The 26,002-nt window shown below is 40.4% G+C and overlaps 1 protein-coding gene across 1 annotated transcript in view; it reads left to right on the top strand.

Moving 5' to 3' along the window:
* Positions 1-26,002, top strand: part of LOC122815717 (aldo-keto reductase family 1 member B1-like) — a 333,761-nt gene that overhangs the window by 38,429 nt on the left and 269,330 nt on the right. The gene's annotated exons all lie outside the window — the stretch shown is intronic.

The raw sequence follows: 26,002 nt of genomic DNA on the forward strand, positions 1-26,002 counted from the left end.
AATATCGACTATTCTCAGCATTAGTGCAAAGTTAGATAAATTTATGTAATCCTATGTTAATCGTTGATGGTGATCGGAATGCTGTTCTAAATCTTCATTTAGACCACTGTTCTCGTCTCAGAAGAAATACAAGTAATATAAAAAATGGGAACCTGCTGCAATCTTTTTAATACAGGATAATTTGTCAGTTCATGTGAGAAATATCCTCATAAAATGGAATGTACTCACTTGTGTGACATCTACATTAGTTCCTTAAATACTGGTAAAATATCACTTGTTAAAACTGCAGAAAAAATGGCATTTTGATTATAGCATAATTAGTTTAACTTCAGTGAAGGGAGGAGAATTAAGATGCAAGCAGGAAATCCAATTCTGAAATGACTGCTGTTGAACTGTAAACTCCCTCATCATTTAAATTGTCCTACCAAAGTCTGCCCACAGAGACAAAAGCTCCCTTGCTTGTTAAAACAGTGAAGTAAATGATGAGTACTACTGTCAGAGTGGTGAAGAATGCACCTTGAATGTATCCGATTTTTTTTCTCTTCTTTCAGATGTGACTACTGCTGCTTAGGAACGAATGGAGGAGTGGCAGATGAGAGAAAATATATTTTTTTCTCTGAACTCGGTGTTGAGAGGTGCCAGGTCAGAGGGCACCACCAAGTGCCAGATGCCATGAGCTGAACCATAGCTGGCTCAAGTGCTTTAACCAATCATGGGAGGATCCAGTCCCCTGGTCCCGGCTCTTGATCATGTTCCCGTTTTTGAATGCACACTGGGGAGCTTGGAGTGGAAGATGTAAATAGTTGCACTGATGTCACTCTTTAAAATATCAACACTATTGCAAATCATAAGCCTTTATCATTTTCATATATTTAACTACTTGCCAAGCCATGCAGTAAAACTAGAATCCTTCTCTATTGCTCTTAAACACTTGTCCTGTATGGACAGACTCAAAAAACTCCAACTATTCTCTGTCTCATATTGCCTACTTAGAAGCGATTCCTGCTTGACTTACAAACCCATGTTTGATCCAGCTCTGTTAGAAATGCTACATCTAAAGAAACCCCAATCCCTCCGCACCACACGCACCAGAGACCTCAACCGCAATACCACAATCAACACAACAAGCTGAAGGGACAGGTTCATAACTCAGAGACTGCCCTTGCTGTGAAATAGACTTATCTTACATGTCAAACAGAGCACCTCACTGGACCTCTTCAAGAGAAATCTTGTTGAGTGGATGGGAAATAGAAAATTCACCCCAAGGATCACTCCAGTGGCTCTTCTCGACAGAGGCACTGGGAACTAAGATCGGGCGGCACAATGACAGGGTAATTCTATGGGCTAAGCTTGTAAAGGCTCCAAGGCCATTAGCCTAGTACACACCTATGAACCTATGTACAATTTTTCTTAAATAGTACCTAGTTAGTACTGGCTTCTGTGATATATAGAGATGAAGCATGGCCCATGACTCACTGAAAAAGCTGAGGAAGGTGCCGTATGGATGACCGATCACTTAAGCAGTACCTGCTTTAGAATTATGGAAACACACCATTCCATTGTAATTAGGTTTTCCATTTAAAAGGGCATTTTACTTTAAAACTGAAATGCTTTCTCACCTCAACTGTGTTTTATACAAGATGTAGTCATAGCCAGTGATAAACGGAATACTTTGAACTAAAAAAAAGTGATTGCATTTCATTTCACCTATAATACAATTATAAAAGAAAAGTTGGGTAAGGGCCTGTTTCAGAAGGTGAACCTAGATCTGTTGATCTATCAGTACCTGTTGTAATCCAGCGTTACAGTCTGGAGTAATGGTGGTGCCAGTGTGCTAACCTGATATGTCAGACCATTACCATTGTCATGACATTGCTTTGGTAGCTGCTGTTGAAGTGTTTTCTAGTATTGTTGTGTGATAACATTACCTTATCATAATAATCTGATCAGCAGACATGTTTTCAGCCCATGTCCGGGCACAGAGATCCATAACTTAGCTCAGTTTTTCTTCCTCCACTTATTTTTTTGTTTAATGAATAAAAATAATGGCATTATGAATTTACTAGAATAGCAGTTGCATGCAACTGCAATCATGATTTAACACTTCAGGAAATGTTTACTCATTTGTTCATTTCCTGATGATCTGTTTTGTCCTTTTCAGGGTTGCAGGAGAACCCCCCCCCCCAAAACTCAAGTTGAAGAGCCTCTGGCTTAACCATAACTGTATGTGTATCTGAGAAAAGCAGAATGCCCAGGGAGAGCACTCAGTCTTTGCAGGAGAGACAACCCAGCAATGAGCCAAAGAGGATTCCAGACTTGTAAAGTTAATTAAAAAAAGTCGGAAGGATAAAGAATAGAGAAAATTGAAATGGCTTCTTATTACCAACACATATTTTATTGTGGTACAGGGTAGCAGCTAATGTCCTCATGCTTATCTCTTCGCTTAATTATGTTAGGAAAGATTACCTTCTGTAAGTGCACCCCTTTTCTCCACTCTAAAGAACACTTTGTTCCTGGCTTCCATCACCTACCCTTTGGCTGACTTCATTCTCTTAGAGGGTTTCTTTTGACTGACAAGTTCAATTTTTGCTTTTTTGTTGTGTTTTTTTGTGTTGTCAGTTGTCAGCTGAGGCAGGGTAGAATTATCCCACTACATGCCTGCATTGTTTTAGAATCCTGCTGCCAGTATTTTCCTGTCCTTGGGCATGCCTATCTATTAAAGTCTGTCCCTTTCCCTTGACACATTCCTCTCTTTATTCTCTTTAGAATTTGTGAACCAGCTTCAGGCCACACATTGTCTGACATCGTAGCGATCCTTTTAGGTGGTGTATGGGTTGTTGTTGGTACATAGTGAGCTTTTGTAAACCTTGATGCAGACAAATCACTTGGGTTATATTTGCTATGACATGTCTGGCATTTCCCATAGCAATCGTCAGAGCTGGTTTTATGATCCGGATTATAGTTTTATGCAGCTTCACTAAAAGTTTATGGTGCATCTCGGTTAAAACTGCCAGGTTAAAGAGCATTACTTATGTGGAGCTCTCTCTAAGAAGAATGTCACGCTACAAAAGCCTGATGATAAAGAGAGAATCATTCTCTTTAATGAACAGTTTATTAGTAAACCATGATCAGCACTGTAAGCACTGGGTAGCTGTGTTCCTTGAGTGTTGTGTAAAACTGTGGGTTGGCCATTATGGTGTATTGGAAAGGGAATCCCAAAAGTCCCAAGATGATTTCCTGACAAGTTGTCCCCCCGCCCCACACACACTAGTGACCAGCTGTGTTCTGATTACATGAATATCTTGGTCTATTGTTGTAGTGCTTCCTTTCAGCATATTTATGCTTATTAGGACTTGTGAAACTGTTTGTAATGCTCATTGAATGTTTTCTTGGTTATAATTTTTTGGTTTTATGTATTACAGGACTACAAAATGTTGTGTGTGTATGTGTGCACATGCACATTTGAACTGTATCTTAAAATGCAAAGTCTTTTAGAAATGTTACATTTGTAATATTTTGGAAGGACTGTGGTTAATGCCTACTTTGCCAACTTCAGTTGTTAAACATTTAAATTTCATTTCATCAAACTTTGATTTCTGCTTTGCCCCCTTTCATGTTTTTGTCATTTCCAATTCCTAGCAAACTAGTCTGTTACCAACCAGTATTGTGTTTTTGCAGAATATGGAATGCGTTTCATAAAAGGTATTTTAGATTGTTTCATGCTTTGATGTAAAAAAAAATTGGTTATTAATGGAGCACAAAATTAATTATAGACTTGAATAGGTGCATTTCCGAGGCATATTTTCCCCAGTCATCTATTTCTGCAAAGGATATTTGCATTTGCTTTTTATAACTGCATTAACCTTTCAGCCATCAGAAGGCTCCCTAAGGAAGTCATCTAAGGGGAGAACTGATGATATGGTTGTCATTCTTAAGGTAACTGTAAGCATTCAACACTGCCTTTCTTGGCTAGACTCCACAGCTGTTTACACACTAACTTTTCAAAAGTTGAAAGAAGTCCAGCAGTAATAGAAATGAAGACATATCTGTTGATATACTGTGCTTTTCATATTGACACACTTTTATCATTTTTGCAGTTGTGTAGCAAGACTTGCTATTCCTTAGAAAGTAGGGTAGCTAGTTTTGAGATGTTTATAGAGGTCCTGTAGTATATAAATGGTTGTGTGTAGTCATTGTCCACCGTTGTGTAGGCAGTGGCTGCTTCCTTTACTTTGGTTTAGTTTCTCTGGTAGTTTTCCCTGCTCTCCCTTTACCAGCACTGCACCCTTTGCCAGTTGCTTTGAAATGGGCCTGGTTCCATACTTGCTGCTCTCTTTCTGTACTGTAGCATCAGTTTTGGCAGTGTGCCTGTATCCAGGAGCACTTGGCAACAGTGTAGCTATCTGTAGCCCTGAGCAAGATGAATGGAAGTAAACCAGCATTTCTGTTGTATGCCCTAACCTTGTGAAAATTAAGGCACTCAGTGGTTTTAAAGCACATGCTTGTCTGTATTTCTCTAAGTAACTGAATTTAGTGCTCTGAAGACATTAAACTTTTACTTCATGATTTATGTGGCTACATTTCACTGAAAGTCCTCTTCTTAAGCAAACTGAGTATGGTGTCCTGGAAATATTACATTTAGTTTTGAAATACATATAGAAAAGAGAAGAAAAAGGTGAGAGGGCAAGGTGTGGCTGGAAAAGTACCTTTTTATTTATTCATTCTTTGATCGCGTGCTTTACCCAGGTCAGGGCAGGAGAAGCCACATTTATATCTTTTATATATGTATATATATATATATATATATAGATATAGATATAGATATATGCATATATAGATATAGATATATGCTTATATATATATATATATATATATATATATATGTATGTGTATAGATATAGATATATGCATATAGATATAAGTATATATATATATATATATATATATGTGTGTGTGTATATATGTGTGTGTATGTGTAATATATATATATATATATATATATATATATGTGTGTATATATATATATATATATATATATATATGAGAAATATTTATTAATGTGTGCATTAGCAATATGCTTAGTGCATTTAGAACTTGAAAAGAGTTAACACATTTATTCTAGTTCATACTGCATAAATCTGTACAAACTGCAGTTGCTTTTTGACCTTGTACTGTCAGCTAAATCTTGCTTGTGCCTTGGAAATTTACTGAGAAGCAGATGATTTCTGCTTGCGTTAGGAAAATAATGACTAGAACAATACTGCTTATATGAAACTCAGACAAGAAGTTCCGCTGTGCTATGAGAACATACACAGCTGTAGAAATAACAGATAATTAGGACAAAGCCTGCTTGAAAATATGAACTGCAATCAGCATTTGCTTGTATCTGTATTAGAAAAGTACCTTGAAAAGTAACAGTGTACAATAGACGCTTGTAAATGAAGTACTGGTCACCAAGGCCAGGTTGTTTTTCTGAAAAGTTTCTCACAAATCTAGTCATGTCAGCAGAAAATCTGAAGTAACACCTGCTGTAGTACAATGCTTAAAGTTGTGTTTGATTACATCAGCTTAGAAGGCCATGTCTTGTAAAACAGTATAAGAATGAACATACTTCCTGTTAGCAGTTAGACAAATCCTTGTATTTGCATGCATTTGTCTCCTTGCTGCAAGTAAATTAAAGTGCCTTAACTGAACCTTACGTGTATTGGTCTTTGAAGTTTTTTCCTTTGACAGATTGGTCCTTCGGACTGGAAACCTTCACTTTGCCTCGGATCAGACAGGCCAGGTGGCTTGAAACCGTACGGGGAAGAAACCACATCGGTTCTTCTTATTTGAAAAGTCCTCTAACTGAATTGTCATACAAAAGAGGCCAGCCACTTTCTGATCTGTGACTGAAGGACGGGTTTACTCGAACCAGGTGATCGATCACGAAGGCTCAGGTTAGGTGAATCTACCTTCTTTTCTGTTTTAGATCAGGGACTAGATCTGTATTCTGTTAGAGACTTTGTTTATAAGTCAGGGACAGAAAGATTACTGTCTTGTCATAGATCAGGGAAACAGAGCAGGTAGTCAGTCATTCTGAAGAGACTATAAAAATATCCGTGGTACCACGTAAAAATAAGGTGTTACGTAATGATTCAAAGGGTAGAACAAAATGGGTAATAATTCTACAAAAAGGTCCCGAAATCTGCCGTTAACTACATGCAGTCACAGCGTGCTGATAATATTAAATATTACTCAAAATGGGTTAATAAGTATGAATTTGATGGTAAACTAGAAAAATCCTGACTTGTCAAACTTGTCAAACAGCTTAAAACCGATTCTAAAGGTCGGGTAAAAAAGCAACGTCAATTAGGAATTCCTCAGGCACACAGGTGGATTGAGGAAGTAAACCAAAGGGAACAAAAGAATAATTCAAAAGCAATGTTTTTAGATAAGGAGGACAATAGTTTAGTAATAGCATCGGTCCCTCCGCTTCCTTTACCAGAATATGAGGCAAGTGAACAAGTTAGTCCACCCCTGCGATATCCTGCTGTCACTGTAAGTAGAGACACTACAAAAGCAAAACTGTTTATTAGAGATCCCGTCGAGACCAAGTCTCGAACACGGGCAGGAAACTCAAAAGGGGACATTGAGTTATATCAAATGGGTAGAAATTCACGATATATGAGTGAAGAAGAAATATGCCCACTTATAGAAGTGCCCAATCCTCAGGCAGGGCAAGAAGGTCAGGACCCAACTATTCTAGTGTATAGACCCTAGACTCCAGAAGACATCCGGAAAGCCACTGAGGGAATTCCCCATCCAAAAGTTAATTTTAGAAAGTTCTTAGAAGATTTGCAAGGAATGAGGCTGAGTTATAATTTAAATGGAGAAGAGGTAGAAAAAGTAGTCAGACAAATTGTGGGACCAGATTGGCACATGATTAGTGGTGCCTGGAATCCCTGTGATATTGCGCTCAGGCCCCTCCCACATAGCAGCGCAGAGTTAGACAACAGAGTGAAAGGTCTTACAGACCGAATCTCTGAGAAATGGAAGCGTAGGACAGACTGGACTTGCATTAATCAATGCATCCAACAGGAAGGTGAAGCTGTTGACCGATATTATGCCAGACTATTAGAATGTTTTAATAACCATTGTGGAATGCAGGTTCCTGAAGATCAGACACATGATTCCCCATATGAGCAGCAGTTAAAGAATGCATTTTTGAAAGGCAGTATTGCACCTATAAGCAGTTTAATTACAAAACACATGGTAGATCATCGTACAAGCAGATTACAGTCATTGCTTGAATATGCTAGACATGCCGAAAGGCATTTTAATAGCAAAAAGAAAAAGAAAGCCCAAGTATTTTCTGTAGAAGATGGAGCAGAAGTATATGTAGTACAGTCCGGGAAAAAGGGCAAGAGAAATGCCCAGGGGAACAAACGATCTGATCAACGATCAGAGGACTTTGAAGGGCGAAAGAAAAGGGGTGAATGTTTTAAATACAGTAAGAAAGGACACTTAGCAAGGGATTGCAAGAAAAATAAGAAGGCAACCACGGAGGATAAGGAGGGTGAGGACTGACTATATGATAGTCAGGAATCACTAGAAGGGGATAGCAGAGAAAGGACAAATGAGAATGTGATAGAGGGAGTAGAGAATGTGACAGAAGAAATAGAGTAAGTGCAAGAAGTCACAGATAGTGAAGAAAATGAAATATTGGATTTGGCTTTATTGAGCTTAGAGCTCTATTTAGCAGACACAGAATCAGAAGTCACACTCCTGGTAGAAGGGAGGAAAGTCACATTTTTGTGTGACTCAGGGGCCTCACGGACCCTAATACATCCCTCCAAACTGCCAGAGAACTCAGAGTCACCTGATTACATATTAGTGAAAGCAGCTAATGGACAGCTGTATCGGGAGCCCCTCTCCCATAATATTTTGATAACTGATCCTGTTTCAGGATTGACCCAGAAAAGCAAAATTGTTGTATCTGCAAAATGCCCAGTAAACCTCTTGGGCAGAGACCATATGCAGCTATTTGGTATAGCAGTAGTTCCGACTATGCAGGGTATGGAAGCACAGCGACAAATTGATATCTTTGCAGTGCAACCGGAGGGTGGAATGTTTTATTGGTACAGCCAGGACTTGGTTATGACTGGTCCAGGGGCAGTGACCGAAGAGTTGATGAACGTAGCCATCAGCAAGTTCCCCACTTTTGACATTAATAAACAGCATTTGTTGCACTGTACTCTGTATTATTGTAATACACCAGGACCTGATAAGGAATATGAGCAAGAATTGTTTAGAAATCGTGCAAACAGATTAATATTATGTAATCTGTACTGGGACACAGAAGGGAACAGTGTAGCCAGCTGTTCATTGCCCCAGGAGTTCTTTGCACTCTATAAATCTAATCGATTACACATGTTAGCTTAACTAAGGACAAGAATGCAAAATGGGTAGACTTAGGAGAAAAAGTCACGGGATGGGAAAAACAGACAAGAGTTAGAACTGTCAGAACAAGGAATACAAGTGCAGAAGCTGAATTGGATAACCCAGACCCTCCCACCTGTACACTTGCAGTCTAGCAAGGACAGCTGATTAGCACTCCTATTGAAGGAGGAAGAGAATGCCTTACAGAATATACCAGAAACTCTCTGGTCAACAGGAAAATCAGATGTAGGACTTATTCGTACAGCGGGACCAGTTACTATTACGCCAAAGTCAGCATTTAGTCCACAAAAAAGACAGTATCCCTTAAAAAAGATGCAGAGGTAGGAATCAAACCTATTATAGCAGCTTTACTCAAGGAAGGGGTGCTGGTGGAATCTCCAGATTCATAATGTAACACACCCTTATTTCCTGTTAAGAAAGCGAATGGGGAGTGGCGTATGGTCCAGGATTTACAAGCTGTAAATGACGCAGTAATACCAAGGGCACCTATGGTGCCAGACCCACACACCCTGTTGAATGATTTAAAACCTCAACAGAAATATTCTTCTGTGGTAGATATCAGCAATGTGTTCTTTTCGATACCAATACACCCTGACAGCCAGCATTGGTTTGCATTCACATTTCATGGGAAAAGGTATACATATACGCGACTACCACAGGGGTATTGTGAAAGTCCAACAATATTCTCACAAGAAATGGCAAGCAACTTGGCGGGGTTTACCCCACCGAGAGGTAGTCAGATTTTGCTTTATGTTGATGATATCCTGCTGGGGTCCCCCACCCAGCAAGATTGTAAAGAAGATACCATAGTGCTATTACAATTTTTAGCCGCTGAAGGACATAAAGTAAACAAAAATAAACTGCAGCTTTGGAAAAAAAGAAGTTAAATACCTAGGATATGTAATATCCAAGGAGGGTAGAGCATTAGATGAGGACAGAAAAATAGTGATTTTACAAGCACCAAAACCCACTACCAAGAAGGAAATTATGTCTTTCCTGGGTACGACTAATTTTTGTCGGAGTTGGATTCCAAACTATGCCTTGGAATCTGCACCACTGACTAACCTGATTTATAAAAAGCCTATGGCAGCACAGGATTTGCTACAATGGACACCAGAAGCAGAATCTGCCTTCTGCAAACTGAAACAGTTAATAGCGTCCTCATTAGTTTTGGGATTACCAAACTATCATAAACGTTTTTTCCAAACTGTAGATTGTAAGCAAGGTTATATGACATCAGTGTTAACACAGCAGCATGGGGACAAGCAACACCCTATTGCTTATTATTCATCACAACTGGACCCAGTGGCACGGTCTTTACCTTACTGTGTACAAGCAGTAGTTGCAGCTGCAATGGCGGTACAGGCTTCAGCCTCAGTAGAGTTGTTCCACCTCTCACATTGAGAGTGCCTCATGCAGTCGTGATTATTTTACTACAAGAAAAGGTAGCATATCTTTCCTCTGCTAGGCATCTTTCCTGTATGACTATATTGTTGAGCCAACCTCATATGACAATTGAACGATGTACAACTTTGAACCCTTCTACCTTGCTTCCAACCCCTGCAGATGGCACACCACACAGCTGCCTGCAGGTGATTGAGCAAAAGACACTGCCTAGAAAAGACCTTGCGGATGTTCCCTTGGATGATGCCGAGGTGACATACTACGTGGATGGCTCATGCAAAAGGGGTCCTGCAGGACAGAACCTAGTAGGATATGCAGTAGTTTCTGACACAGAAGCAAAATCTTTGCCACACAGTTTATCTGCAAAGGCAGCAGAATTGATTGCCTTGACACGGGCATGTACTTTAGCAAAGGGTAAATGTGTGAACATTTTTACTGACAGCCAGTACACTTTTTCTACTGTACATGTTTTTGCGCAACAGTGGAAAAATCGAGGAATGATGACATCTACTGGCCAACCGATTAATCATGCACAGTTTATTTTAGATCTTTTAGAATCTATTCAGTTACCTCAGAAAGTAGTTATTTGTAAATACACAGCTCATACCAAGCAACAGGATAGGATTTCAAAAGGTAATGCGAGAGCTGATACAGCTGCAAAGCAGGCAGCTTCAGAAGTATTTCTTTTGAATGAGGAATTACAACCCTCTGAGATCTTAGACTTAGAAATGTTAAAGACAATGCAAACACTTACTATGAAAGTTGAAAAACAAAGATGGGTAAAACAAGGAGCAATTCTCGAAAAGGGGCTGTACATCTCTAAAGAAAGGAAACCGATATTGCCATCTAATTTGTTTAGATATGCAGCTTTGTTGAGCCATGAGCAGAGCCATGTCTCAACAGGGGGGATGGTACAGCTGGTGAACCGAGTGTTCATGACATGTGGCTTCTCAAATTACTCTCAAACAATTCTGTTCGTTATGCCACACCTGTAATAAACATCATGCACAAGGGGCATTAAAGCCCAAGCAAGGGAGTTTCCCTACACCACCGTATCCATTTCATACTATCTGTATGGATTTCATAGAGTTGAATAAATGTGAAAATAAGAAGTATTGTCTTGTCATTGTAGATATGTTTTCCAGATGGGTGGAAGCCTTTCCAACTAAAAATCCAGATGCTACAACGGTAGCCAAAGTCCTTGTCAAAGAAATCATCCCTAGATTCGTCATTCTGGAAAGGATCTACAGTGACTTCATGAATCAGACCATACGACAGCTAAGTAAATATTTCAGAATTTCTTTAAAAAATCATTGTGCGTATCACCCTCAATCAGCAGGGCTAGTAGAGAGGCATAATGGGATTTTAAAGAGTAAGCTAAGAAAGTTAATATCAGAAACACAGAGAAATTGGATGTACTGTCTGCCCCTGGCACTGTTGAGCATGAGAACTAGTCCGAATGCAAAAGGATTGACTCCTTTTGAAAAGCTCTCTGGAAGGGCTTACTATATACCTCAGTGGAAATCTCTCATGCCCGCAGACCAGGAAGCTGATGGTACATTAGCAGAGTATATGCGTAAGTTATTAAATTCTAAACATTTGATTCCGTTTCAGATAAAGAATGAACCAGACCGTCAGAATTGGCAGTGCCCCCTGGAACTTGGATCTGGCTGAAGGTGGTCAAAAGGAAAAATTGGGCATCTCCAAAGTGGGAAGGTCCATATCAAGTGCTTTTGTCAACACCCACTGCAGTCAAGATCACGGAGCGTGCCTCTTGGATCCACTTGACGCACTGTAAATTAGTTAAAGACTTTGAACTAGACAAAAATCTTGTCACATGCCAAGAGCAAAAATGATAGAGTCCAGAAGAAACAGGAATGCAGAACAGCCCTTTCCTCAGAAGTATTGCATAATCATCCTGTTGACTGTATTTGTGACAATAATCTTTTTGTTGTGGCCTTTTCTTTTCCCAACCACACAGACTGAACTGAATAAATGTGAAGCGTTACTCATAAACTGGCATCCAAACTTTAACACTTACCAGGCAATTAAAAATGTGTATGCTGAGACTTTCAATGTTTCGAATTGCTGGATTTTCACAGCTTTTCTGACAGCATACAGGGTGTTATTAATGACTACAGTCCCTCTAGGGGTCAATGAGACCTGGGAGAACTTGATTTATGATACCTCAACCATTACAGCACAAGATAAAATAGTATTGCACTTGTCTGTTCCACAAAAGGGAATCTGTGTGTTTTTATAAGAATGATACTGTTCAGGTGGGTTGGAGCAATTGCAATGTGACTGTTCCTTATAGATGTTACACTAAAGGTAACAAAGTAGATCTTTATTGTAATACGAACTATGATTCATTTCTTGGATTGATGCACAAAACACTTGAAGTAAAACATAATTCTGTTCTTTATAAACAGCTGTCTATAATTGATAGAAAAATGTTTCATGCAGGGCGAGTGTATATTCATGGCAAGGTTACTACTAAAGTAGAGGATTGTTATTTTGTGTGTGGTAGAAAGGCATACAAATGGTTACCTGAGAATTGGTCCGGCAGTTGTTTTTTGGGTTACCTGGTTCCGGCCATACGACACACTGCAGTTTTGCCTCACAGGAAAATTCGAAATGTCCGAGAAGTCGTCAAGAAACCTGTGAATCCAGTGGGACAAATCGATGCGCGTTGGAAAGACCATCACTCTCTAGGCAAAGAACTGACAGACATGGCCTTGAGTGATAGCGTTATATCGTGGGCAGGCATATTACCAGCATATGGAGCAGTGAAATCGATCTGGGAGCTGAGAAAACTGTCAAAACTTCTCGAAGTAATGAGCAACGCAACTTTTTCTGCTCTCGAATTGGTGACTGAGGAACTGAATGCTATGAGAACTGTAGTGCTCCAAAACCGCATGGCTCTCGACTTCACCCTAGCGGCGAGAGGTGGTACGTGCGCTTTAATCCTAGAAGAATGCTGTTCATATATTCCTGACCATAAACACGAGATAGACAATCATCTTGAGGTAATTCAGCAAGTGTCGGCCATGACCAAACCAGGCCCAAACCCACTGACGGACTTTTTCCAGAAATGGTTTGGGGGGTGGGGTACCATCCTAATGAACATCCTGATTGCCATTTGTGTAGGTATGCTTCTCCTGGGAGTATGTGTTTGTTGTGGTATCCCCTGCATGAAAAGACTGATTAAAGACCTTATAGATATGTCAGTTTCTGAAACCTTATATCAAAGTACTGAGTTTGAAGAACTGTTAAAAAACTAAAAATGCTTTCATAAGTTTAAACTGAATGACTCTCTTAACTTCAAATCCTGAGTGGAAGAGGTTAGGAGAAGAAAACAAACTGTTTATGCTTATTTTGAAAGTAGAATAAAAGTATTAATAGGGGGGAAATGTTAGATAAATATGTTTTAATGTGTGTATTAGCAATATGCTTAGTACATTTAGAACTTGAAAAGAGTTAACACATTTATTCTATTTCATACTGCATAAATCTGTACAAACTGCAGTTGCTTTTTGACCTTGTACTGTCAGCTAAATCTTGCTTGTGCCTTGGAAATTTACTGAGAAGCAGATGATTTCTGCTTGCGTTAGGAAAATAATGAATAGACCAACACTGCTTATATGAAACTCAGACAAGAAGTTCCGCTGTGCTATGAGAATATGCACAGCTGTAGAAATAACAGATAATTAGGACAAAGCCTGCTTGAAAATATGAACTGCAATCAGCATTTGCTTGTGTCTGTATTAGAAAAGTACCTTGAAAAGTAACAGTGTACAATAGATGCTTGTAAATGAAATACTGGTCACCAAGGCCAGGTTGTTTTTCTGAAAAATTTCTCACAAATCTAGTCATGCCAGCAGAAAATCTGAAGTAACACCTGTTATAGTACAATGCTTAAAGTTGTGTTTGATTACGTCAGCTTAGAAGGCCATGTCACGTAAAACAGTATAAGAATGAACATACTTCCTGTTAGTAGTTAGACAAATCCTTGAATTTGCATGCATTTGTCTCCTTGCTGCAAGTAAATTAAAGTGCCTTAACTGAAACTTACATGTATTGGTCTTTGAAGTTTTTTCCTTTGACTATATATATATATATATATATATATATATATATATATATATATATATATATAAAAACGTATATATGTACGTGTGTGTGTGTGTGTGTGTGTGTGTATATATATATATATATGTATCTATATATATATATATATATATATAAAATGTATATATGTATGTGTATATATGTGCACACACACAAATATATATATGCACATATGCAGACATGTATGTGGAGGAAGACTGGCCTCTAGCTGCTCAGTTGCCCCTCCCCTCCCCTGAAAGCAGCCTGTACAACATCCAGGCTCCCAGCTAAGCTGGGCAGACAAGTGGTACAAACAGTTGCGGTCTTAACAAGTCAAGTTTTTGCCCAACACATTCAGATAGTCCATGTTTTTTAAAACTTTTATTTCTTATCTGATCTCAGGAAGAAACACTATCATTTACTGCATTTGTCTGTGCAGCTTTGTGTATATATTTGTCTTCTTTGGTAATATTGTGTCTTTTATCCCAAGTAATGATTGAAAAGGGTCTTGCACCAGATCTGTTAACAGACAAACAGTAAGTAAAGCAGTTAGCTGAGACCCTTTATTGAGAATGTCTTAAGCCTGCCATATACAAATGTTTGTTCAGTTAATATGCTGCTGTTAATGTCTCACCTCTTCCTAGGATACTGTTTCTGAAACAATTTCAAAATTAATTTAATGTTAACCTATAGAGAATTGTATCATAATTTGAAATTTACTCTTACTGTATCTCTGCACAAGGATTGTCTGAGCCATAAGGTCTGTAATATGTCTGCATACTCTGCTATACATGCAGCTTCAGAACATTCAGTTTTAAAATACTATTTCATGAAATCTTGAATTAGATAGCCCATTCAAGTGGCAGATAATGGTGCAGCCTCAGAGCAAAAGTCTACATATCCTACCTGTGTCTGAATGGGTTTTCGCTGTGTGATCTTGTTTCCTCTTGCCTCCTAAAGACAAAGGTAAATTTGCCTATAGATCTGCGTGTGTATTGTGAGATGGGCTGGTACACTCTCCAGATTAAGTTAATGCCCTGTGCCCATTGGCTGCCAGTGTAGGCTTCAGTACATCCATGTCAAAGTTATCAAGAAGTGAATACATGAATGAAATCTTGAATAACAAATCCTGACTACCAAATGTTCATAGGATGCACTTTTTATTTTGTTTTACATTAAACCACTGGGTAGAAATTCAGTACAAACAACTTCCAAAAGGTGACCAAGTAATCCAAAAGATTTGTTATTCGTTAGCTGGGTATGTGACCAGGTCCATATGCAGTTTTTTGAACCATGTTGGAGGGAATGCTGGTTGATTGATGCCAACCTGTTAGACGAGTTTAAAAGAACAGCTCTGGGTGGGTGATACAGAGAATAAGCTGTCTACACCCCCATGCAGAGGGCTATATATCTGGTACCCCTTAACTAATAGCACAGACTTGGTGCAAGTTGCAGTTTGTTGGTTTGAATCCATTCAGTGGAAAGTTTGATTGGTGTTCATTTACTGAGAATTGTGGGCAGTCAGGTAGCTGTGTATACACACACACTTTTTCCCCATAGTGTTTTTGTGAGGTAGGAGAAATCAGGAGTAGCTAGAGACTTGCATACAGACAAGGGAAGAATGTACAGACTCTCACACATATGCTTGCTGGAGGCCAGGACTGTAGCTCAGACCCTGGAGTTATGAGGTAGGTGTCATTTTTCAGGAGGTAAGCCCTACCGTTTCCACAGTTTTTGAGAATGCAATCCTGCATACACATTCTGCCTTTGAGGTAGCCCAGCTTTGTAGAAAAGGAATATTTGCATTAATTGGAAAACTAGATATTTCCCAGTCTGTCATGCCTTTTAACCTGTGATACAGGATATATTGCTAAGCAAGATTGTTTCCCTCAGTGGAGATTCAGGAGTTGGTTGCCTCCCTGCATAAAACGTAATAGCAAAGTGTGTTGTGTTACTGAGGTCATGCATGCAATGATACTATACTAATTTTTGTTGTAACACTCTTTTTTTTCCTAAGCCTCCAAGTATTGTTAATACTTGTTTGTTTCAGAGTTTATTTCAGCATTTCTTGCACTGAGGTGCACTTTGCACCTTGTATGTATATGTATATGTATATTTACATTTTTTTCTTTCTTTTTGGCTTGTTCTTAATAGTTGAATGTATGTTGCTTATGTAATTCATACTTGGATAGTCATTGAAACCGGAGTCAAATTCTTTGTATATGTGCATACTTGGCCAATAAATGTGATTCTGATTCTGTTTAATTTAACATATTGATGCACTTTTTACAGTGTATATTGCATTTCATTGTTTTTCCTTTAGTTTGCATGACATGGTCCTGACCGTAGATTCATGCAGTCCCTTTTCATGGAGTGTCAGCTATCGAATTTGCCTAGATTCAAACATGCTGAAAGACAGCTTATTGAGAGGCTGCAGTCCTCTGATCACTGTACTTCTAATTGAATGCTACAAAGTTTTATTGATGTGTTTTTGTCTTGGTGTTCGCATTCCCAACACCTCCTGCCACTAGTATATACTGACTCTGAGAATGTACAATTTACTGTGAAAGGAAAACAGTCCAACTGCTTAGGAGTGTTCTCCATCTGTGATTGTGCAGCCTAATGTTGTAGGTTGTTACTCAATAAAATGGATACTTGATAAGGGGAAGCCTACCTCTTGGCGAATTGTCTTGCAATTAAGATGGATGTCTCATTTATAATTACATTGGTGTCCATTACTGCGGAGTCTAGAGCTTTCAAACATCAAATACAGCTTTCATTTCGACTCTCATTCTGTTTCATTAGCTCCCATTTAAGATTTTTTTTGTTTCACACTAGTGAGCTTCACTGTTTTGAGGCTGAAGCATCCTGTACTGTAGTCGCACAAAAATACATTCATTCCATAATGGCAGTTCCTAACATTAACAGTTTATTGTACTTCACAGCTCTCATATATACAAGGTCATGGAACTGAAAGCAACCTGCACTGATCTAAAACCAAGGTAATATTGTTGTATTATGGACTACCCTAGGCTGTCAGTTTTATCATCATCACATTTTCTTTGCTAGATTAGAGGGTACTACTGTGCCCATATTAGTAAGGTGTGGCATCCCACAGACAATGGACGGTGTGGTTGGCCACTGAGTGATTGTCGCTAACAATATGGCAGTGCACTGGAGTGTACTAGCTAATGCAGATGATACAACTGTTTTCTGTTTGCTACAACACAAGTTTTTGCCCAAAGGAATTACAGCATAGTTACAAAAAAAAAAAACTTTTCATCATGCATCTGAAGTCTGGCCTTTTTCTGAATGCTACATGATCCAGTGTATGTGGGTTGGCAGCTTGTTTTTTTACATCTGTTGGCAGTACTACCATTTACTGAGTTCTTTCAGTTAGTTACTTAGCCTTGTTATTTGATGGTAAAAAGAAACAAAAAAAAAAATGACAGATGACCGCAATGATCAAGATGAACAACAGACAGCAGATACTGTGTGGGGGTACATGGCCATATTCTTCATTCTTGGCTTTACTTGTATGACTATCATGAACTTATCCTACCATTCTGTATGCAAATGACATTCATACAGATTTAAATGTTTTGGAGGTGTAGCACTGCAGGAAATGCACACAGTAAAAAGTTTAGATGTGCTTCTAGTTTACCATTTGTGCCTAAAGTTTATAGTGTTGAACTCCTATTAACTGGTTATAGCTTATTCATTTCAGCTTTGTACACAAACTGTATTTATCTTCTATTAATACCCTGCCATATCCTTTCCCGGGACAGCCTTCACTCCATTTCTTAAGTTTCACTGTCTAAATAGTCACTTCAGTACAAGGATTATAATGCAGTATTAAACTAACTGCAAAGAGCATGACCACCTGAAATTATGCTGTATGGCCTGTAACCACCTCACCCCCACTTGAAATTATGCTATATGGCCTGTAACCACCTCACCCCAAAGTCCAAGGAGCTCCATAGGTGCAAAAAAAAAAACTTCCCAGGCTGGAAGATAGAGTACTGTTATTTATGCTGGGGTCCTCCCATAACACATCCTCAACAAAATTTGTAGTTTAAGTCAATACCATAGCAGATGAGGAGTTAAGTGTAGACTGTAGCCTACAGAACCCAGTACTGAAAGCATATCTGGTATTGATATTACTGGCAGGAGGAGGATGGACATGCAGTCAAGACACACTGTCATGGATCAGTCTTGTCCTGTTGGAGATGGGGAGGGGACAGCCACAAGGTTCTTCCTGAGGGTGGATGGGGCATCTTGCTGAATGTTAACTTGTTAACTCTTTGTGGTAATTGGGGGGGCATTCAGAACTGATGGCGATTGCATGTACCACCCTTGGGATGTTACAGGGTTCACCGAGGGTTGGGTAAAATAGCAAAGAGGAAAAGGTGGGGGGAGGGTTCTAGGTAGGTAGACCTGTATATAGCTTGGAGGCGTTGGGAAGCAACCAGTGGACATCTAATTGGGAGACTGTGCTACCCCCTCAAAAAATAACAAAATAAATATTGATGGCCCTCTAGCAATGTGAAAAGTACATATCGTTCTCTCTCTTAACTTGTGCCAGTTTTGGGTAAGGCTGCTCTGCTTTCTAATACTTGGACCTACAGGCTACTTTTTTGTAGTTTGTGACTGGCCCATAAAGTTTAAAGGTCTGCACTGTTATTTTAAGGTTCCCACTCATTTCCTTGTCCTTGTCCCACTTTTGGGCTGGTTGTGGAGGATAAAGCTTTTTCCAAAATGGCACCTTCTGTCTGGAATACACTTCCTCTAAATATGAGGACTTTCACTTCTGCTTATTAAAGGTGAAATTTATAAACACCCGTTAGGGGAAGGGAGTTGTGGCATGTTAGACCATGGTCAACTCTTGGGGATTTTGAGTACCTCATACTGCTCTCTCTTTTTTTCCTCTGGTGAAGTATTTCATTGCTTTATTATAACTGTGATTCAGATTATTGCAGCTTGACTTCAGTATTGTATACTTCAGCTGTTTTTATTTTTTAATTGATGTTTCATTCTTTACAATGGTGTTTAAATGCCAATTTTTGTATTGTTAATCAAATAACCATATATAAAAACGTTACATTTCAAAGTCATTGTATTTTTACTCTTACTAAAACTCAAAATTGTTGCAAAAAAGTGTCAGACTAACAAACAGTTAAATGTAGTGTAATTGTTCTCTTGATTTGCATCGCTGCGGTATTTTCTATCTGTGTATGTATCCCAGTTAGTTAATATCTGTTGCCTGCTTGATGTTCTTCGTCTTCCCTTGCTGCAGTCCTGACAATTGGGTATAGTCCGCGTCCCAGTCGGCCCGAATACCAGAGTATAAGGCTGACGTCGGTCATGGCGCCTTAGACTGACGTCAGTACGTCAGGGTACTAATGCGCATGACCGGCGACATTTCCACAGACTATTTTGCCGCATGGTCCGATGCAGAAGCAATTTTGCGAGTGCAGGTTGGCGTTCTGAGAATTTCCGAAACCGGAGTTACAGACCGAAAGAGAGTTGGCTAAGTAACCCGTTAGAACATTTTGGTTTTTCTTGCCTCAGTATTTAACCGGATGTCAGAAAAAGTGAATAACTGTATTTCTTGTGGGAAGCAGATACCGCATAGGGATTATCATACATTGTGTATACCTTGTTTAGGGCCTGAGCACGACGTTGTTGGTTGCCGCTCTTGTGCTAGATTTAACAAGCACTATTAAGAGGAGGCTTGATTGTGCTAGGTTAGTGTTTGGAAAGCGTTGCAATTATACTATGCCGTCGGATGCTCCGGCGCCTGCTTCATCTAAGAAGCGCAAGGACAAAACAGTGAAGTCTAGGGGTGAGGAACCGCAGTCCCGGACGTCGGTCCTTTAGAAGGCTCAGGGGAGCCAGAGGTTTTGCCAGGAGTCTCTATGGAGTCTCAGGCAGATACTTTACTGTTACAGGATGTGCCCTCTCAGGAGGTAGGCCAGGCTGGGGGGCTTCTCAGGTCACTGTTCTTCCCTCTCTTCCCAAGGTAGTTAGGGCCTCTCCTTCTGTTGCCAAAGCTTCTTTTAGAGGAAGGCCAAGTTCAGCTTCTGTAGGGGCTTCTCCTAGCATTTCGGGCTCTGTGGCTAAGAAACATAAGCTTAAAATGGCAGAAGATTTGATTACTCAGATTAGAGGTGCTATGGCCCCACGTGATAAGAGGCCTAGGGTGGAACAGGAGTTTGATAGTTTTGAACAGTGTTCACAGGCTTCAGAGTCTTCTGTGGAAGACTTGCAAGAGTTTCCTACTTATTCTGATTCTGATGTGGATGATTCCACTCCTTCAGCTTCTCCTCCTGAGGATTTTTCATTTTCAGAGACTCTTCACTCCATGAGGGAGCACTTTAAATGGGAAGGCCAAGATTACTCTGACTCCAGAAAAGGCTTAGGGAATTCTTGTTTTTGCCCCAGCATAGGCCCTTAGCTATTCCTCCTGTGTTGAATGTGGTGGAGGATGTTTTGCAGAGGCTTCTCTGAACCCTGATTCCTTGCCTCCTGCTCCTGTTAAACCTGATAGGTATTATAGGGTGCCCAAGCTCATAAGTATTTGTTTAAGAGTCCCAGGGCGGACCCAGAAACTGTTTCTCAGGGGCCTAAAGGTGTTAAAGCTTCTGTGGTTAAAAATCCTGTACCCTCTGATAAAGAGGCAAGGGCTTTGGATAGGTGGGGTAAGAAAGTATATACTTCTTCCACTCTAGCCATGAGGCGTTGAATTGTCAATTTCATATGCTGAAATATCAGAATTATCTCCTTTCACAATTGAAATCTAAGGTGGATGCTTTGGCGGAAGGTATTGAGTGTAAAGAATTGCTGGATTTGGTTCATGTGTCTGAACAAGTGGGTAAGCATTCTTTGCAGTGTGGTTTTGATGCTGTTCAGGCCTCCTCGAGGGTGGCTGCTACTAGTTCTGTTCTTCGCAGACATGCATGGTTGAAGGATCAGAATTTAGCTGAGCATGTTAAGACCAGGATTTTGGATGCTCCTTTACAGTCTGATGTGTTGTTTGGACCGCCTGTGGAAGCAGTTTTAAAGAAAATGGAGGACAAAGCTAAGTCTATGCAGACTGTTAAAGATTTTTGCAGGTGCAGCCTCCAGTTTAGTAGAAATTGGCCTGCTAAGGGGTGGACATATCCTGCTTATGGTTCCCAGTCTAGGGGTAGGTCTAGACGTGGTAGGGCAGGGCTCAAGGTTCGTTTAGGCCTAGATCAGACAGTTCACCTGCTCAGACTTCTGGTGAGGGCAGGGGTCAGTCCTTTCGTAAGCAGAACCAATGACTTGCCTTTTCAGCTGCCAGTGGACTCTCGTCTGGCAGCTCCTTTGGGAGGAAGATTGTCTCTTTTCAAAGAAAATTGGGATTTAATCACTCAAGACAGATGGGTGCTGGATATCATTCATCACGGGTACAGATTTTATTTCCACACAATGCCCCCTTTCAAAGGCATGCCAGATGTTCCTCCTCCACAAAGAAAAGAGGCTCACAAGCAAGTTTCTCAGTTACTCCAGATAGCGGCTATTCAGCCAGTCCCTGTGTCAGAAAGGGGCTTCGGATTTTATTCTCGCCTGTTCCTAGTACCAAAGAAGGGGAACACGTGGAGACCAATTTTGGATTTATCTATCCTCAACACTTATCTGGACATTCCCAAGTTCAAGATGTTGACGTTACAGCAACTGTTACCTCTGCTGGGCAAGGATCACTGGATGGTAACTTTGGATCTCAAGGAAGCTTACCTTCATGTGCCCATAAGGCTAAGTTGCAGAAAGTATTTGCGGTTTCGAACTGGAGATTTTCATTATCAGTTCTCTGCATTGCCCTTTGGCTTATCTACTGCCCAGAGTATTCACAAAGGTTCTGGCTCCAGTGATAGCTTACTTCAGGCTTCAAGGCATTCAAATTTATCCTTACTTGGACGACTGCCTGATTCTGGCTCAAGAAAAGGAACACCTTCTACAGCATCTGCAATATGTCATAGCAGTGCTAAGATGCCTAGGGTATTCTGTGAACGAAATAAAGTCCAGTCTAGTACCCTCTCAAGACATGTGCTTTCTGGGTGTGAGACTGAATACAGCAGCCCAGATGGCCTTTTTAACCCCGGACAAACAAAAGAGTCTGTCACTTTACTTCCATCAACTATCTCATCAGTCCGTGCTGACTGCAAGGACAGTCCTTCAAGCATTAGGGTTCATGGCATCTTGTATTCTGGTGCTTCCCAATGCCAAACTGCATATGAGGAAGCTGCAATGGTATCTCAAAGATGTATGGACACAGCACTGCCAAGATTTGGACACTGTCATTCAAATAATACCTTGCCTTCAAAAGGAATTCTTGTGGTGGGCTCAGGAATGTCACCTAAACAAGGGACTCTCTGTGACCCGGCCAGAGGCGAGTCAGATTTTAACGACAGATGCCTCGGACACTGCTTGGGAGCTCATCTAAATGGAAAGTGGATACAAGACAAGTGGCCTGCCAGACTACAGCATCTACATATCAACATGAAGGAGATGTTGGCAGTCCAGTTTGCATTGATGGCGTTCAAGGAGTTACTTCTTCCAGGGCAGGTGTTGATTCTGACAGACAACACAACTGTCATGTGGTACATCAACAAGCAAGGGGAACACATTCTTATCCTCTATGCAGGCAAGCAATGATTTTATGGGAGACTGCGTTAAGCCTGCAACTGACTCTTCAGGCAAGGTTTCTGCCAGGAGCACAGAACTCCCTAGCAGATGTATTAAGCAGACAAATCATGGATCCCCACGAGTGGAAACTGGATCTTCATGTATTTCAGACATTGACAGTGTCATGGGGAACTCCAGACATAGATCTGTTCGCTTCTCCACTAAACCACCAGCTGCCACAGTATTGCACAAAGGGGTTTCATCACACAGCTTGGAAAGTGGATGCTCTGTCTTTCAGTTGGAAAAACCTTCATGTCTATGCCTTTCCACCTCTACCTCTTCTTCCAAAGGTATTACTAAAGGTCAGACAGGACAGGCCAAGGATGATTTTGATAGCTCCAGATTGGCCTCGGCAACACTGGTACCCACTTCTAAGGAGTCTTGTAAAGAAGCCTCCATGGCCTTTACCTCTGATTCCTCATCTGTTATCTCAGAAGGACGGTCATCTGCTCAATGTCAAGCTTCAATCTCTTCATCTCACGGCTTGGCATATTCTGTGTTGAAGCATGGTAGGTCTCAGCTTCCTCAACAAGTTTTAAATGTGATTATGGAAGCTAGAAGGCCTAGTACTAGGAGAGTGTACGCAGAAAATGGAAGAGATTTTTATTTTGGAGTACAGCAAAGAATTTGGAGATTTCAGAGCCTAATTTGAGTGTGGCTCTTCAATATCTTACTGAATTATTGGACAAAGGTTTGTCTTTCTCTTCCATAAAGATTCATGCTGCAGCAATTTCAGCTCACTATGATTGTGACCCACCTTTGTTTTGCATCCTTTGTTCAAGCAGTTTCTTAGAGGGGCAAAGAATATAAGACCCCACGTAGAGCTCCTACTCCTGCTTGGGATCTCAATTTTGTGTTGGAAAAACTTACTCTACAACCTTTTGAGCCTGCAGCTACTGCTGAATTGAAATATTTGTCATGGAAGACTGCTTTTCTGTTGGCTATTACTTCTGCAAGAAGGGTGTCTGAGTTGCAGGCCCTTATGGCAGTAGAGCCCTTCTTGATTTTCCATAAGGACAGGGTATCATTACGTACTAATCCTTCCTTTATGCCTAAGGTGGTTTCTAGTGTGGCTTTAAACCAAACTATTCATTTGCCTACGTTTTTTGCAGATCCTCAAAATACAGGGGAAAAGATTTTACACACTTTAGATGTACACAGGCAATTGCGTTATTATTTGAGCAGGACTAAAGATTTTAGGCAGTCTCAGCAGTTACTTGTTTCTTTTGCTTTAAGTTCACAGGGCAAGCCTGTGTCAAAACAAACTATTTCTAGGTGGATTGGCTTTTGCATTGCATTTTGTTATTCCCATCATGGCAAAGAGGTTCCAGCTGGGATTAGGCCTCATTCCACTAGGGCTACTGCCACTTCAACAGCATTTCTAAGGGGGGTGGCAACTAAGGATATTCTGGAGGCAGCTACTTGGAGTTCAGTGCATACTTTCTCTAGGCATTATCACCTGCCTATATACTCTAAGACTAGAGCTGGTTTTGCCACAGCTGTTTTACAAGGCATGTTGTCAGCTCCTGCTACTTTATAATTTGCCAGCCTCCCTTACCTCTGCTTTGGGATTCTACCCAATTGTCAGGACTGCAGCAAGGGAAGACGAAGAACATAGTACAGTTTTGTACCTACCATAAATGTAGATGTTCGAGGATTCCCTTGCTGCAGTCCAATTTACCCTCCCTCCTTCCCTCTGTGTTTCAGGGTGGTTGTGTAGGTGAGTTTACATGCTTATATTTTTTGTATATATTTCTGTATATATTGTACATGTTTTTTGGTGCAGGTTGTTTTTGGGACTTGTCTTTTTGGGTCTTCTGACATCTGGGGCAAGAAAAGACTGAGGAAATGACGTCGGTCATGCGCATTAGTACCCTGACGTACTGACGTCAGTCTAAGGCGCCATGACCGACGTCAGCCTTATACTCTGGTATTCGGGCCGACTGGGACGCGGACTATACCCAATTGTCAGGACTGCAGCAAGGGAATCCTCGAACATCTACATTTATGGTAGGTACAAAACTGTACTTTCTGCTGTGCTGTAAGAAAAACAGTGGAATTTTACAGTTACATGTTACCATAGTGTGTGGCTTTCATTACTGCCTTTCTTGTGTTACTGCACATTTGGGCAGACATTCCATCAGTTTGCCTCCTGGATATATGTGCACCACCTCTGTACTTCTGCTTACCATGTGCATAACTTCTGGCCAGGTTTGTTTTAGTGTTTCTACTGGACATCTTCCAATTGTAATTGTTTTGTAGTATGTTTTTGCTCTACCTGTCTGCTGGAGTCCCCCCCCCCCCCAGACTTCTATTGAAGGTAGACTGTAGCCATTTCCGTCTACCTGGTTAACATAGGAGAGTTAAGGTATTACCATTAATGTTGTAAGTATTGTGAAAAAGTGCAGTGGGGTAAGTGTGTAAATTAGCTGAGCAGTAGGAATCTTCGTATATAAGGTGGGGGCCTACCAAGTGTTTTTTTATTTGCTGCTTGTCTTCCTTTGCCATAGGCTTTGTGTTGTGTTATACTTGTGCACATACTGGAACAAATGCACCTATTTTAACTGGCTGTGCTGAAAAAGTTGCCATTCTAAGGAAATGATTTTGCAGTTTTTCGCAGTGTGTAGTTCCTGACAAAGGGAAGTTACTCTGTTATCACCCTACGGTCTCCACTTTTTTACACTGTTATACTCTTTGGCACTGCCTAGCCATAGCAAAAGGGAGCAAGGCAGTTTTGCAGGCTCCAGATCTGTGAAGATGTACAAGTGTCCCCACAGAGGAAATGTCACAGGGGTTGCATTGTCCCCAAGAAGAAAATGTACATTTGTTATTCATTTAAATATAATTTTGAATACCATTTCACTTAAGCTGCATTTTAACAAATGTCATTTGATATGTTGACCTGTGTCAGATCTGAAAATTGTTTATTGGTTTATAATGAAATTTCAGGGATGAGTAGTGAGAAAACAAAATGCCCCCCCCCCCCCAACTGGCCCTGGAAAGTAATGATTTTAAATGTAATGCTTCACTGTTGAAAGGAAGAAGGCTATAGAATACATGTACTCCACTCCAAATCTCCTTTTGGCTGTTCCCTTTCGAGGTTGCCACAGCGGATCATCTGTTTCCATTTTTTCCTGTCCTCTGCATCTTGCTGTGTCACACCAACCACCTGCATGTCCTCTTTCACCACATCTGTAAACCTTGTCTTAGGCCTTCTTCCCCTTTCCTCTTACCTGGCAGTCCAACCTTAGGATCCTTCTAATGAAACAAAAAGTGCCCAAAGGCAGAACTCTCAAAAAGAGAGTTCTACTCTATTTTGCTGCTTCTTCCTTGGTTT

Source organism: Protopterus annectens, chromosome 11.part0 (genome assembly GCF_019279795.1).
Source record: "Protopterus annectens isolate FY-2018-M chromosome 11.part0, PAN1.0, whole genome shotgun sequence".
Lineage (NCBI taxonomy): Eukaryota > Metazoa > Chordata > Ceratodontiformes > Protopteridae > Protopterus > Protopterus annectens.